General features: G+C 39.0%; 1 pseudogene; it reads right to left on the bottom strand.

The window, feature by feature from the left end:
* The window catches only part of LOC123972438, a 33,701-nt pseudogene that overhangs the window by 857 nt on the left and 16,463 nt on the right, over positions 1-16,381 (bottom strand).

Consider the following 16,381-nt stretch of genomic DNA (forward strand, 5'->3'; position numbering starts at 1 on the left):
GGCACTAGAGACAGGCTGACCAAAACCTAAAGTGAAAGGTCCTCCTCCCCTGGAGTTGACCTTTGACATGCAAACTCAGACATAAAGACTAGAAACTGTTTATTCTGAGTGGCATCTTATCTACCCTGACTATAAAAGTGACAAAATTAACACCCCCCAGTGACTAACCTCTCCTGAATCAGCCCATCAAAACGCTTTTGGAAGGAAGGCAGGAGACCCTAAACTGCCCCCACACAGGGTAACTGTGGTAAAAAAGTTCCTCTTTCAGATTACTTCCAAACATCAAAGTTTTCCTTTTCGGTCTTGACTCTCTACCCCACCAAAGAGAAATTAATTTGGACTCTTAACATGCCCCTCTCCTAGGGGTGAGAAACTCCAGATGTTTATTCTAATGCTTTATTCCCAACACTTTCTGAAACTTTCCTTAGAAATTATATTATAAAGAAATATTATCCTGTGCTACTTAATTCATTTTCCAGCTCGAATTTAATGTTAAATAACCATTTCTTCCCTAGTGAGTGGATCAATTGTTCTCATGGAACCAGTGTCCCCCAAGAGGACAAACTAAGTATTACATGCCATCATTCTGAGATGCCGCTTCTGCTGTTTAATGTATTATTCTGTATTTCAATGTTCATAATATGATGCCATGTTCGTGTAACTTGCTTATATATATATTTAAGTACAAATGTTTAACAGCCAATATTATCCAGGAAATACTGAGTTAAGTCTCTTTCATTCTGAAATCGTGAAAATGTGTTTAACTGGTAACCATTATAATATTACAACGATTAAGTAACTTTCCTTTCCTTTTTATCAAATGCTTAAAACTAAGAACGGTATAACTGTTTGACATTAAAGGTTTGATTGTGGGAAGATATTTGATTAAAATACGCGCATATAGCCTTTAGGTCCATATTAAAAGGAGACTGGAAGCCACGCCCCAAGGGGCCAGACAGACAAAACAGCGCTAGCTCTCTTCTCTTGTACTTCGGCTCTTCAGCAGATTTCTAAAGCTCTCTTTGTCTTCCAGCAAACTTTCATTCAATTTATCTTTTTCTTTTGTTTGTAAAGTCATCTTATTTTCTCTTTGTTGAAGTTATCGGACCGTTAAGTCACGCAATTTTTATTCAAGAACGACCAAGTTCTTTTTAAGCTTTATTTCGTCTTGACTCACTCCTCCCCACGACAACGGAGTCGGGAGGCCAGCCACGTGGTTAGTTACAGGAGCAGTAACAAAGGACAATCAAACCGATAACCCGAGCCAAGGTCAGCAGCCTATCCCTGTAAGTTTTCTTCAATAACCCGACCGAGACGGACCCCCTGGACAACCTGCTAGTAAAAAGCTGGTCCTGCCGTACCAAGACACCAAGGCCCAAGCGCTGACTAGTCGTGGGGCCGCCGAACACCAACCGACTGGAGAAACAACAAGCAGTAAGGCTAAAACCAAGGTATGATGTCCAATAGTCTGTTATTCCATTAGCTTTAATCCTTAACCATTCCAGCCTAAACTCCTAGACAAATTTAACCGAGTTAGTATCATAACCTGCGTTCATTAGTTCTCTTTCTCCCTTATGAGTCAAAGCCTTCCCACAATAGAACTCATTACACTCATTGTTTGCATTCTGTTTGTTTAGTCATTGTTTATGTCTTTGATGTATATTTAACCGCATTTAGATTCACTTTAGTTAGCTAATAAATTTCTCCTAAATCACAGGAACTGTGTGTGTGGGTATTGTTTAACTCCAGGTCACTGTTACGGAGGATTTACGTCCTTTCATATGAGATTGACTTATTTTATAAAAATGATTAAGCAATTACTACTAACTGAATCACTTGGAATAATTACGTAATTATTAAACCCAGTTAGCAAGTTACCTAGGGAGTCCGGAGACCCTGGGCAAACCGAGTTTCCGGTGGTGCCCGAAAAACGGAATTGATTTATGAGTTAATATTTCTGAAATATTAATATTCAGAATTTGTATTAAAAACCATACGTAGACACGCTACATTACAGTTAGATGAATATGGTGCTTTTGTTTAACCAACTTAAAAAGAAACTAGACAGCACTCAGTGAGTGCATACATCATCTAGTGTAATTATCTGACTGTGTTACTGTAGAGAGTAAGAGGAAATTGGAAATGCTGGTTTCAAATCTTCATCATAATTTACATAATAAGCATGCCAATCAGCATGCTCACATGATCATGATTGGCTGAACATGATTTTTATGACAAAATCTAAAACCTTTGCTGTGTTCTCGGTAGGTTAGTCCGTACCTGAAGCAGGTTGTCAAAGTTGTACTTCTTTCGTACCCAGAGGTAGCTGGCCGCCAGGCATTCAGCCTTGTTGGTGATGTTTCTTATGTCCTCACCCACACAGCAGTAGAACCTCCCTCTGAACAACTACAGTGTTTGTGTGAGATAAAGACAGAGAGAGAGTGTCTGTAGCGTTATTTTATCAGCGTTATTATTAGACATCATCTCAGTTGCAAGCTAATAGACTGTTACACTGTTCATTCGCAACAGAGGCGTTTACTATGAGTACTTGACTAAAAACTGACCAGGGATCACGTTGTTCCTTTTTATAGCTTGATTGTCAGTCAGGGTAAAAGAAACTATGTGGTTGTGTGTGTGTGAGAGAGAGAACTTAACTGCACCCCAAGAATGCCAAAAAAAAAGAAAAACAAGAAGGCACAGCAAATGAGAAGGATGTTCCTGATGGGTTTAACCGAGGCCATCAGAGCGTCAACAGCCAGCTTCAGTTTCGGAGCTTGATTGATAACCCTGAAACACAAAACATAAACAAACAGACACAAACATGATATGAAATATGAAATAAGATGGGATGCTTACACACAAACAGGAAATGAAGATGTTAACTGGCATCAACACACACAAACATCAAAACAAACATCAAATATACACAGAAATAAATGATGAAAAATGTGTATTAGGCGTAAAACTTACAGGTACGGTCAGAATGATAATGAAGTGGGCTGAAGACAGAATCGCCAAGAAACCATCCACGATATTCCAGGAAGACCGGAAGTAGCTCTGCTTTCCAATTATCAAACCGAGAGCTAGAACCTGGTATTAAAGCAACAATACACCAATTTCAAATTAAAACATCATAGATTCCTCAGAACACTGAAAATCAGCTGAATCTGAAATCTGAGCTATAAAAATAGATTTTAAGGTAAAAACAAATCTCTACAATTAAAAAACAAAACTGATGCTTACCTTAACAAGCATCTCTACCAGGAAGACAGCAGAGAATAGATCACTAGAGAAATCCAGCAACCATCGCTCCTAAAGGGCAGAGAGAGTCATTTTTAACCTGTGTGAATTTTGTATTACATCTGATTAAACTACTATTACAGATCAGTTGTTTTATTAAATACATCACATCCAGCTTGATTGGATAGGTGTGTGTGTCCAAACACTCTGTGAGGGTTCACTGTACAGTATAACCCTGTCCGCAGTAACAGTTATTGTAGGTTACATGCAGTATATGTGTGTCTCACCATGCTTTTAGGGTCTGAGCCAGGCATCTCCAAAGCAATGGTGACACAGTTCAGGAGAATCAAGAGCAGAATTGTGCGTTCAAACATCTTGTGAGACATCACATGATGGCAACAGATACGGAACCTACAGTCAGTGAAACAAAGGATTACTTTTAATACCTGTTTTATCATCTTACTGGTCAGAGTATGAAAGCATGATGGAAAAGCACGTGATGTGAAGAATTTACATATTTATTAGTATATCATATTTTGTCTTTAGTTCCCAGCAGTATATACAGTAATTCCTAATCATCAGATGTAATGCATCCTGGACCCTGATACCTGGCAGAAAATGATGGATTAAAGCTGCAGTAGGTCAGTAATGTTGGAGAAACGAGCAAGAGACTTTGAAATCATCCAACCAAAAAAATGCCACCCCCTCCTTTCAGGCCTCCCAGTAAAGCCATTTTCATGTGCAGCGAGTGCAGGGGCAGAGTGCACGCGGTTAGACCAACCAATCATTTCATTTGGGCCGAATGAAACACTAAGATTGCCAAATGATACCAGAATTTAAGAGAATGATAGTGAAATTAGTTGTGTTTTTGGTGTGTATGAGAATCACCTGTTCTCTGGAGACAACACGTAGAATGACCACTCTTCATGCTCTTTGCACCAGCGGCGCACTTTCTGGATCAGGTTCAAAGATCTCAGGGGTGAAAAATCAGCCACCTCTCTTTATTCAAAGCATGAAAAAAGATTCTGAAGAATACAGCAGCACTGAAAAGGTGTGGTACACTAGCTAAATGTTGCTAAGAATAGAGGCAAAGTCAAATTTTGTTAATTCCCAAAGCAGCTTTGATCACACCACCTATTCACATTGTTGTAAATCTTGGTCAATGTTCACCAAGGGTTAACTCTCAGTTGAGTCGCAAACCCGACTTTGAAAACTTTCACTTTTAGGAACTTACATTGTCCTCATAGGAATCTACAGGTGCAGAGTCTTCCTCGGGGGCTAAGTTAATCGCAGTGGATTTGCTGGGCCAAGGGCGAGAGAAAGAGCAGTCTTGGTTGGGGGTTAAGGGGTCCTGGAACAACATAATGTTACAGGAACATGGTTAAGAGTGGAAGCTCTTAACCACTATGCCCACAAGAACATTGAGAAAAACATGTTTTCCTAAGATATTGAACGCAATAAAGTAGAGAGCGGCCCATGGGGAGGTAGCAGCAATGGCTTTGTATAGCACCAGATTCCAGTCCTCCTGAGTCAGAAGCTGGATGGATATATTTAATAAAAGAGAGTAACAGAGACAGAGATTGAGGCACAACTTGCATGATGATGCAATAAAATGACAGTGGCACAAATTGTGAAGTCAAAAACTAACCTGGAACACTGTGACCATGGACCAGAGCAGGGTGTCAAAGTTTTTTCGGTCAGGGATGATGACTCCGCCTGGTGTCTTGAACTTCAGTTTACAACCAAACAGCTGCATACCCAGTACACTGCAAAGAAACAAGAAAATCCAGTCAGAATCACTGAAATGTCTGCATCCTGTAGGTGATCATCATTATAGTGAAAGAAAAGCATTTGGGTTTTCCTGCAGCATTACAATATCGTATGTCTACAATAGATTTTTGTGTATGCATAGTGTACTTGCCTAAAAATGAAAATGACTAACAACAGTAATCCACAGACTGGGGCTGCCTCTTTCATGGTACTATTCAGTTACTTGCAGCTGTTACGCCTGGTAAGGGAAGAAGTGAACCAACTTCACAATCTGCAGCAGGCGAAATGGCCGCAGAACTGACAACCTGCCATCAGTTTTAACAATTAGCTCCCACAAACTGAAAAAAAACAACACAAACAGACACATTTTAATACTCTTTAATAGTCTGCAACTTCTGTCTGATTTAATATGCTGTATCTTGAGGTTATAGGTAATATGATGCTAGTGTTATTTAAATCCAGCCTGTTACTAATACTAGTTACTAGTGCTGGGATACATTACATTCCAAGCACTGACGTCTGACATTGCTGAGTCAGTGTCATCCACTTCCAATATGATAGAAACAAGGAATTTAGCTTAATACTGCAACAGGTTTTGTGTGCCAAGGTCAAAAACACAAAATGGTATGCTCCAATGAGAGTCCAACACTAAACTATGAAGTATGGATATAATGAAAATTTCAATAACGGCACATATTACAAGTCAAAGCAATAAGCAAAGCTCAAAAGTCAGACTGCATGGGAATATATTACCTGACGACAACAATGACAAAGTCAAGGACGTTGTGTCGGTCCGTAAAGTATTTCCACGTGAGAGCCAACAGCTTTAAGACCGCCTCCACAACAAAAAGATGAGGTTACTGATCTGTAACACATGGATCATCTCCTCAGGCTGTAGGAAGAGAAGATGGGAAGAAACGAAACAAGAGGAAGAAAAACAGGACAGAGATCCAGATGGAGAGAGGGGACGACAGAAGAAGCAAGAGAACGTGAGAATGCAAAGAGGATGGGGAGGGTGATAAGACAAGCAATTAATACAAAATAAGCAAGAAAGAATATTTACATAAAGGAAGAAGAGGAAAATTAAGTAGTTTCTATCTCATTCTAGTATTCCTGTTGGGGTTCCTAATGTTGTACAATCAGGATAGAATTTGCAAAGTATCTCTCTTCATCCCCACTATGACAAAATACTTAAGTCCAAATGCAGGTTTCTTTTACTTGCGTGGTACACCTGAAGAATTTCCTGAATTACAGGAAATGGCTGAGGCAGCTCTCAGCCAGAGCTAACTACAACTTTACAACTCAGCTGCTCAGGTCTATCATTCACCTTACACACCTGAAAGGTACAGAAGTCTCAAGTAGACAGATACAGTAGTAAGCAGACTTTGCTCCTCACCTCCCCGTGGTGCTCTACGGCCATGGTAAGTATACTGAGGGAAACAGTAAACATGATGACTCGGTCAAAGAGTTTACTGTTGACAGTCCTCTCAGCTGTTTTCTTGATGGTTATCCAGGCCTGAGCATGAAAGATAGGGGAGTCAGTTAAGTGACCTCTCGTTATTGAGGCAACAATGCAGATGCTGGTGGTACTGCAGAAAGGTGCTGACTAGACTCACCAATAAGGGCCTTTTCAAGTTGCCCCTGCCTTTTGGGTGCACCTTGTTATGACGTCTGTTGGTAAAAGGACAAGATATACCGATAACTGAAAATAGAGGGTGTTCTTTGCCTGACTTAAGATTTTTTTTCCCTGATAGTGTGTGTTGCGTGTTTGTTTGCTTCTGAATGCATTAGTTCATTTGTGTCTCTAATGCAAACTAAACGATTACATGCTAAGAACACAAGATGTTGTACCAAAATGCTCCAGACACAAAGACACGGTGAGACCTGAAGAAGCAAGCACGCTGAACAAGAGTAATATCCAAAATGAATTTAAACCTTTTCTGGAAACAATATTTTTGACATAATCTTACATGGTTATACACACATGCCACTGCAGACTACAAATCTGACCACAAACTCAACAAAGTGTTTTAAGTGCTACTTTCAACATAGTACATTTACACTTTCTGACCTCTTGTATCTACTCGAGATCATCTGCAGCCAGCAGGTTAACTTGTCACAGAGTTTAGTGATGAACACAGCGTAGGCCTGAGGCTCTCCTTTCTCACTTTCCATACGCTCAGAGAACTTGGCTGCGATGACGACTGCGCACACGTTCATCAAGATAAAGGAGCCCATCTGGTTGGGGAAGTAAAGAGTGGCTATTTAGAGCAAAACTGTTCTTCAAGGATTACTGCCTTCAATTTCATTTAGACCCAACAGGGAAAAGGTAACCCACACAACACTGCAAAGTGTTTAGTTGTTCATTAAACAGGACTGCAGTTCAAGTGTTAACAATAACTCTATTTGAGTAGCTTTAAAATCACAGTTTTGCTTACTGTGTAAATGATATTTCAATTAATGCTTCATATCCTGAAACTAAATGGCCCTACTCAAGTTGATATGTTTAGAGCATTCAGAACATTATTAATATAATGGCATACTTAACTGGATCTTCTGACCTAACTCCCATCTGCTGCTGAGCTTAGCATAAAACTTAAATGTACAGTTACCAGATGGCTTTCTCTCCTCCAAAAAAGCCAGGTTATTTAAAGAAAAACTGTAGCAGGCCAGGATTACAGTGAAAGTTTGGGATTCACTGGTTCAATGCTTATTAAATGCTGCAAAGGTTTGGTTTGGTCCTTCGTCTGGTTAAAACAAGACCCATGATATTTTAGGCCAAAACTCAAATCTCAGTGTATTTTGCTGCTGTTGTTGGATTTGCATAGAGGTCAATGAAGTTATTTAACCAGCTTTACAGACCAAATTGATCAGTCTGGAAGAATACCAAAACATCATTTTGAGGTAGTGTTTTGAGAAGAGGAGGGTCAAATAATAAGGTTGTTAACTAAGTGGGTATTTACAATGGTGACAAGTATGAAAAATATGAAACTCCAGAAGGAATAACAATCCATAACATAAAACATGATCTCCGTCCATCCTTCCAGCCTGACAACCTGGGGAAGAGAGAGACAGAGAGGGATGCAAAGAAAATATTACTATGTGGCAAAATTTTAACAACATTTTAATAAGCTCTCTCCAGCCAGAGGAAAGCTAGATTTTGCTATCCAACGAAGGTTAAAATGAAGGGCAACTGGACTTGGTTGAAGCTACTGGAAGACGTTCATAGACATCTAGATTTTGCTATGACTCTTTGATGCTGAATCATATAGACCGGTAGCAGAGGATGACAGACAGAACGTCAGTCCCACACGAACCATAAAGTTCATGTCTGAAAAGTCCACAGACATCTGACTGCTCTCCATGCTTTTCTTCCACATGTCCACATCCAAATGTATTTCTGCACATATCAAAGCCACTCTTACCTGGAATATGGTTAACCAGGCATTGGCGATGTGATCAAAATTGACAGCTCCCAAGTGAGGGTTGTGGTCCCCAGCGCGACAGACATTGTAGTACAAGTTCCAGTTCACACAGGCGTTGGCACTGGCCGCAGCCCCCGTAGGGACTAACTCATTCAGAGCTGAAACATGGTGGGGGGCAGCCAATGAGCAGGTTTCCCCACCATGTTTGTAAGGTGGAACATCATGGCAGTGTAACATCCCATGCTTCTCATCAGGCGAACAGATAAATGGGAAATTTTCATCATTCTTGGACTTGTAGTGTGGACTCAAGGACACGTTGTACATTCTGTATAGAAAAAGAATGATAACAGCTTAGAATTGCTGTATTATAGGTATCATTACATAGCTTTTAGTTTTGACATAACAGGGTTTTTGTCCAGGATCTTAAGAAAAACAGAGCTAACATACAATGGATCATTTAAATGATACATAGACACAAAACTGAGAATAAAAATGAGAAAAACAGAATGTGGGACTGAAAATTTGACATGAATAAGTTAACTGACATACTACAACTCACTTCAAATTTACATGGCAGGATATTATTAAGTTATTATTCATGCAAAAGTACCAAACATTCGCTGGTTCTAGCTTTATAAATGTGAGGATTTGTTGTTGCTTATCACATTACATATTAAATTGTAAATTACAGCAATATATTGAGGCCATTTGTGCAACTTCTAGCCCAGAGAGATGTGAAAAAAGGCAATTTCCTTACGCAGGAATGTCCTCTCCCAGGAAGCAGCGGTTGAGCAGCTGCCCCGCCCACAGCTGAACTCCCACAACGGAGAAGACGTGGATGACAAAGAGGTAGAGGAGGAGAAAATTTGTAAGCAACGGCACAGTGTTCAAGAGGACTGTCACCATGCTTCGCATGCCTGCACCAAAACACAAAAAGATGCCGTCACAATGTATTTTTACCAATATTTCACGTCAAAGACACACAGACACACAGACACACACACACAAGCATATACTGTAGTACGAATGCAGACATGGGCACTTGCTGCCCTGTCTGTGCTGTGCCCTTGCAGGAGAAAAGTCAGTTTGAATCCACATGCATTTGGATCTGACTCTCATTGTAATGGATGTTTTAATTATTTTATGCCAAGAAGAGATTCCAAAACTCTCTGTCTCTCCCTGAGGAAGGGGTGGGGGTTGAGATATTTCCCCCTCAACAGACAGCCTGACCCAAGTGAAAGGTTTGCTTTCCCTAAGTGCTGTTTTGGGCAGTTAGATTGTAAAACTTACCACCTCTGGTGAAGCTGAGATAAAACTCGATGCCCTGACTGTTAAAATGACAATATCATCACTAACCAGAAACTAACTTTCTCCTCAGAACTCTTTTGGAAGGAGGGCAGGAAACCCTATACTGCCCCTCAACACACGTAACCTTGGCAAATGACCTTCCCTCTTTCTTTAATTACCTCACATCAAAGGATATTCTCATCTTCACACCCAGATGTGAATTGGTGAGAAACTCCAGAACACCAGAGGAGGACAGCCCACAATTCTTTGCGGGAACAAGAATGTTCTCCTTAATACTTGCCTTATTGATTTACGTAAATAATCTTTGTTAAATACTTAGCAGGTCTCTCCACTTCCATTTGAGTAGTTATATTACTGTGTTGTTGCTATTGTAAAGAAGAATCCATAGAAGTTCATTTTGCAGTGCTCTTTAATTTTCAGCAATGATTCCTGACATTCGTTTAAGTGATGTTTTTAACCAATGCTTTATTCCCAACACTTCTTATACTCCTCCAGAAATGTTATCCTGTGCTACTTGATTAATTTCCCAGCTTGAATGTAATGTTAAATAACTAATTTCCCCAGCTCTTGAGCAAATGATTGTTTTAAAGAAATAATCAACGTGATCTTCAGACTCCTCTCATGGAACAAGAGTCCCCCAAGAGGACAAACTAAGTATTACATGCCATCGTTCTGAAATGCCGCCCCTGCTGTTTAATGTATTACTCTGTATTTCATTGTTCATAATACGATGCCATGTTCGTGTAACTTGCTTATATATATATATTTAAGTACGAATGTTTAACAGCCAATATTATCCAGGAAGCTAGCTTTCTGTTATGGCAGAAAATTGTGTCCTCTTACATTTAATCTACTATGTATGATCTTAAAATAATATCATTATTATTACTATTACTATTACTAGTCCGTCCACATTTACTAGGGTTTAGGTCAGAGCTGTGAGATTGTTTTGGTGTTTACCCCCCTCTTGTTGTTTCTCTCCTCTCCTGGAATGTTCATTCAAGGCCGAGAGAGGATCTGTGTTCGCCAAAACATAGAAACCTAGACTGTGTATATGATTATGCATCGCTTTGCTCCGGGCCAGACGCCCGAAACTGCCCTTGGCGGCAGGTCTCTGGACCAGCTATATTTGGGTTGTAGTACTTCTCTGTTTATTCTCTTTAGTTAAATAAATTCTTCAAAGACAACGGTTGGTTGTAACTCAATTATTTGCTCAACCCCTCAACAGGAATACAATTTCCACAACAGTTTATTAATCCGACGTGGACTCTCCGAAATGTTAAAACACTTTTTATGTCTAACTACTGACAATTGTTTTCCCTTTTTATCGAATGCTTAAAACTAAGAACAGTATAACTGTTTGACATCTATGGTTCCATTGTGGAGAGGTATTTGATTAAAATACGTTCATATAGTCTTCAGGATCATATTAAAAGTTAATACACTGAAGTCTGGGAGGAGACCGGAAGCCAAGCCCCCTGGGGACACGCCCCAAGAGGCCAGACAAACAAAACAGCGGAGTTTTGTAAGTTACCTGGATTGACTGACTGATTTTATAGAAATGATTAAGCAATCACTACTAACTGATCACTAGGAATAATTGTGTAATTATTAAAACCATAACATTACTTAGGGAGTCCGGAGACCCTGGGCGAACTGAATTTCCGGTGCTTCCCTAATGAGGATTTATGAATTAATATTTCTGAAATATTAATATTCAGAATTTGTATTAAAAATCATACGTAGGTATGCTACAAAATTTCAGAAGCAAAGTTCCATCGTCAACCGCTTATCCTGCGTACAGGGTCGCTGGAGCCAATCCCAGCTGACATCCGCATAGTCCGCATGTCTTTGGATGGTGGGAGGAAGCCGGAGCACCCAGAGAGAACCCATGCAAACTCCAAACAGAAAGCCCAGGGAAACCGGGGTTTGAACCCACGTCCTTCTTGCTGTGGGGCTCTGCACCACCGTGCCGCCCAGAAGTTGTGCATTGTTTTTATTAAATATAGTACATCATAGTACACAGCATGCAGTAGTTCTTGAATTCCATTTTGTACATGGCTAATTACTGACCGAAATAAAAAAATACCCCTCAAATAAATGTATAAAGATAAAATACCTACCTTTAGCATTTTATAAAACACTAAAAATCCCAGTCTGCTCTGAATGGTGAGCTTGTCCACTCTGTTGTGATTGGTCAACTGCTTCGTAGGTGTGTTGGGTAAAGTCTAGCTAGTTTCTGACAGGACTCATTAAAGTTATGACTTACTTGATACTCTGCCGATCAGTCGCATTGGCCTGAGCGCCGTACAGATTGGTAAGCGGATACCAAAAGTAGCCAGAATAAAATCCAACATCCTGAAGGGACAGTTGCAGACAGAAACAGGGAGATGAGTCTTATTTTTCATAAATTGTATAACACACATTCTAATACTGAATATAAAAACATAAGAGGTTGATGGTTCAAACACTTTTTTGAGGAATGCCTTTTCTAAAATATAGTCAAAACTTCAGGCCAGTTCGACCAAAGCTGTCCAAACTTTATAGTTTTTCCGGTTAGAAAGTCAGAGTCCCGCTTAAAACTGAGAAATTAAATATGATGCTTTCCTAAGGTGACCAAGGAAACGCAGAGTGATTTGTCCGAGTGAGCCATAGGCATTGTGGGATACTAACTTTGCCAAGTCAAACTTGTTCCAGTTGTTGCTCAAGTAACTTCGTTCATGGCCAAAGACTCCCAGGGCCACCATATTGATGAGCATTTCCACCATAAAGAAAGCAAAAAATAAATCATCCAATACCTGGCCAAACAAGATAAAAGAAAAAAATGTACCATTAAACATACAGCAGAAACAACAATGGTGACAAAGTACTATTGTTACTAATAGAGAAGCACATTTTGATTATCTTTAGCCTTTTATGTTAATAATTTAGCTGGTCTCAAATGTAACGTGATATGGCCACTTTTTTTTTGTCTCTTTATTTACAGATACACCATGTAGCCAATGAAAGATCACAGAACAGGTATCTGGACACACTGCAGAAATAGAAACTGAGGTAAACAGTTTGAAACAGTTTTGAAAGGTGTGTTTTCCTAAGAGGACGGAAATGCAGATTAAAAACACTTTTAATTGAATTTAAAATGTGCCAATGACGCAGTAAATGTACATTCCACTGCCAGTGTCCACTAATAACAGTGCAGGGCTCACACTGACCTCTAGGATGATGTTTGTCTCTTCACAGGGCTTGTACATGGCCAGAGTCACACAGTTAAGCAGGATCATCAGTGTGGACACAATTCCCAACCACGTGGAGGAAGAGGTTAAGGTTATAACACACTGGAGGAGAGATCATATTCATTCATATAATTCATCAACAAAGGAGGATTACATTCTAGAAGAACCTGAGGGGATTAATGATGGCCGATTTTCTACAGTGTCGTAAAGTTTTAATCTGTCAGTCAGACTGGTGAGAAAAAGATGCCTGTGAATCCTTTAGATACACTCAGAAATATTTTAATAGTATGATATGTAATAAAGCTTGAAATTTCTTTGTATTATTATTATTATTATTATTATTACTACTACACATACATTTTTGGCATTTTTAGACTCCTAGCAGTAAAAAAGGATATGGTGTGTGGGTCATTTGAAGACACCAGTTACGGGGTATTGTTGTTTGTTTCAAGCAGTGACAAACCACAGGGGACAAGTCGGGGTAGGGTTGCTCCTCCTCCTTGGAGACACAGTTTGAATTGGGAACTTTTTCTGGGACAGTGAGCGCCACCTCCCCCGGCTCCTCCTCCTGTCCCTCAGAATCAGTCATGAGTACCTTTTCTCTGAAGGGAGGGCAAAGTCTTAGATAGAGGTGAAGAGAGGATAATACTACACTACAAAAATACTTCATTACAAGAAAGAAGTCCTTAGTTAATAGCCTAAGTATCAAAACTAAAACTACTCTTCTGCAGAAACTTCCCCTGTGTATATTACTTATACATTAATGTGTAAGCTACATTTCAGGGTTTACTGGTGAAGGTGGAACTAATTTGCACTGTGTACTGTAATCCATAATATTTTATAAACTTATAACGTTATGTTTTTGCATATGCAGACTGGCATACCTGACAACATTTAAGATTGGAAATAAGAGATTTTGTTCAGTAGTGGGGGAATGGGACAGGACTTGTTGAAAATGTTCAGTTCAACTCTGAATAAATATGAAGGTAAACAACAGGTAACGTTACAGTGATTTAATAACTTGAAGTTACTGTAAGCTAAAATAACATTAGCTCCTTAGATGCTACAAGGTAACTAGCCTTTGATAGTTCTGTCACCTGATACACATGAATAGCATATCCAAAAATAAGAAACTCGGCCCAAATATTTAACAATTGATGAAAGTTTGTTCAGGTTAAATTCACCAGTGACTTAGCCAAATGGTAAAGTTGAAGTAAAGTTAGCGTCAGGTGGCTAAGTGTTAGCTAGCGGTTTAAAATATAACGTAAGAGCTTTAGAACGTTGGACAAACAAAACAATAATCAGCCGTTTATTCAGTTCAAACGTTACAGGCTGTTAATTAAAACAAGGAGATCAATGACTTTTGGATAACGTTAATCTTCATCAAAGTTAATGTTGATCCACCCCAACCACCATCGACTTTAACATTACCAGACTTTATTTGTTATTCCATACCGTTAATGTTATAACTTTACTGTTACAAATCATGCATGTTAGCTAATATGTTTAACGTTAAATATGTTGTAAACTTTGATCGCTTCAATCTCATCTGTGACCTGTTAGACTCTTGGGCCCTCTTGAACGTTAACGTTAGTGTTAACTAACTGAAAAACAACAAAGGGTCGACTACAGAGGCTGACTGGTTAAGGTGTTAGTGCCCCAACGTTAATTTACAGACGGACTGAGTTTAACGTTAGCCAAACACATAAGTTAGCACCACTGTCAAAATGTATGACCTTCTCTTTTACTACGGGATCAATTTTGCGTCCCCAAAGCTAAAATGATCGACTCTTAAGGTAACATTAGCGATAACATTAAGTTAGTTAACGTTAGTTATTGTTAAGTCAACTTATTTAACCTAACATCAGGCCATGATAATCAATGAAATGTTAACCTCTCAAATAGCATTTTAGAGGAAAAAACAGCAATTAACTAACGTTACATGAAAATCTCACTCACACATGGACACACCTTCATATGTTTCCCATGTCTACCCACCAGATTCAGACCAGATGTGGTTACACAGCTGTGTAAGGCAACAGGCTGATCACAGATATGATCTCTCACTGAGGGTGGACTGGGACAGATGAATCCATTCTGAAAATGTGTAGAAACTTACTTACTAACTTACTAAAGAAGAATCAAAATCAGATACTTTTTTGCCAACAAGGTTTTACACATCCAAGGAATTTTCTTTTGTATCTTGGTACATACCAAAAACTGTAGTATGTAGAAAACAAGTACTGAAGGTCAAGAGATTATTAAAGGATATGTACTAATAGCAAAGTCTAGTTTGTGCAGGGATGTGCAGGGATGTGCAAGCTCTCTAAGAAACATGTTGAAAAAAAGTGTTTACAAATAAAGAAGACTGGCATAGTGATGCATGGTGTAGAAAAGATGGTGGAACTTTGTTACATCTGAAAAATGTGTTTATCTTTGCCTCTTTGTACAAAGTCTCTTTCAACCACAAGGTGGCAGCATTTATCAAATTATGTCCACTGTCGTCCTGCAGCTCTGTGTGTGTTACCTCTTGCAGAGAAGGTGATTGGCTGTCTCCTTCCATCTCTTCAGGACCTGTATGCCTCCAGGACTCTGAGGCACAAACTAGTCTCCCGGACACAAACTGTTTCAGTCTGCCCCCTCTGGCAGGAGGCTGCGGCCCATCAGGACCAAAACCTGAAACAAACAATTGTTATATACTAAACAAGATATTTGAAAGCTTGAACATTGCCTTCGTCTCTTTTGTTCCGGATTGAATGTGCCCCTCTGACAAAACAACTGGCCCCAGGCCACTGGTCTCTAAGAAACATGTTTTAGCAGCATATTAGGATAGATAAACATTTTAAGCCTGAAGCTACACTTCCTTAAACCAATTTCTTATAGATATATCGTAAAAGAAGATAAAATGAAAAAAAAACAACCACACATAAATTACTTTTTTATTTTAAATATTCAATTTTCAAATTTGGGCTGTCAGGTTACTATTTAGTATTTCGTAGAGTAGAGTATTTCATATTATATTAAGCATATATTATAAATATATTATATAAATATGCAAATGTGTGCACCTAAAAATGGTTAGATGGAGATTGTTTATGAACCTGACATGATTAAAATAAAATAAAACTGATCCTGCGCTGGGAATATTTGCATGTTGCAGCAGTTTCAGAAACAGTGAATAAATGAAACATAATTTAGAAAGATAAGACAAAAATGAAAAACTAAGAATTAATTAAGATAAAAATTAAAAAGCTATTTACAGAATAGGCCTATACAAATTTCACATTTTGAAATGAATTTAAATTTGTTTTAGTAAGAACAGTATGAGTGATCTGCATTTTGAGTTCTTTTTAATGACACCTACTACACTGACCTCCTTAGGAGACAGGCCAAAATAAATATCAG

The sequence above is a fragment of the Micropterus dolomieu genome, linkage group LG06 (assembly GCF_021292245.1).
Source record: "Micropterus dolomieu isolate WLL.071019.BEF.003 ecotype Adirondacks linkage group LG06, ASM2129224v1, whole genome shotgun sequence".
Lineage (NCBI taxonomy): Eukaryota > Metazoa > Chordata > Actinopteri > Centrarchiformes > Centrarchidae > Micropterus > Micropterus dolomieu.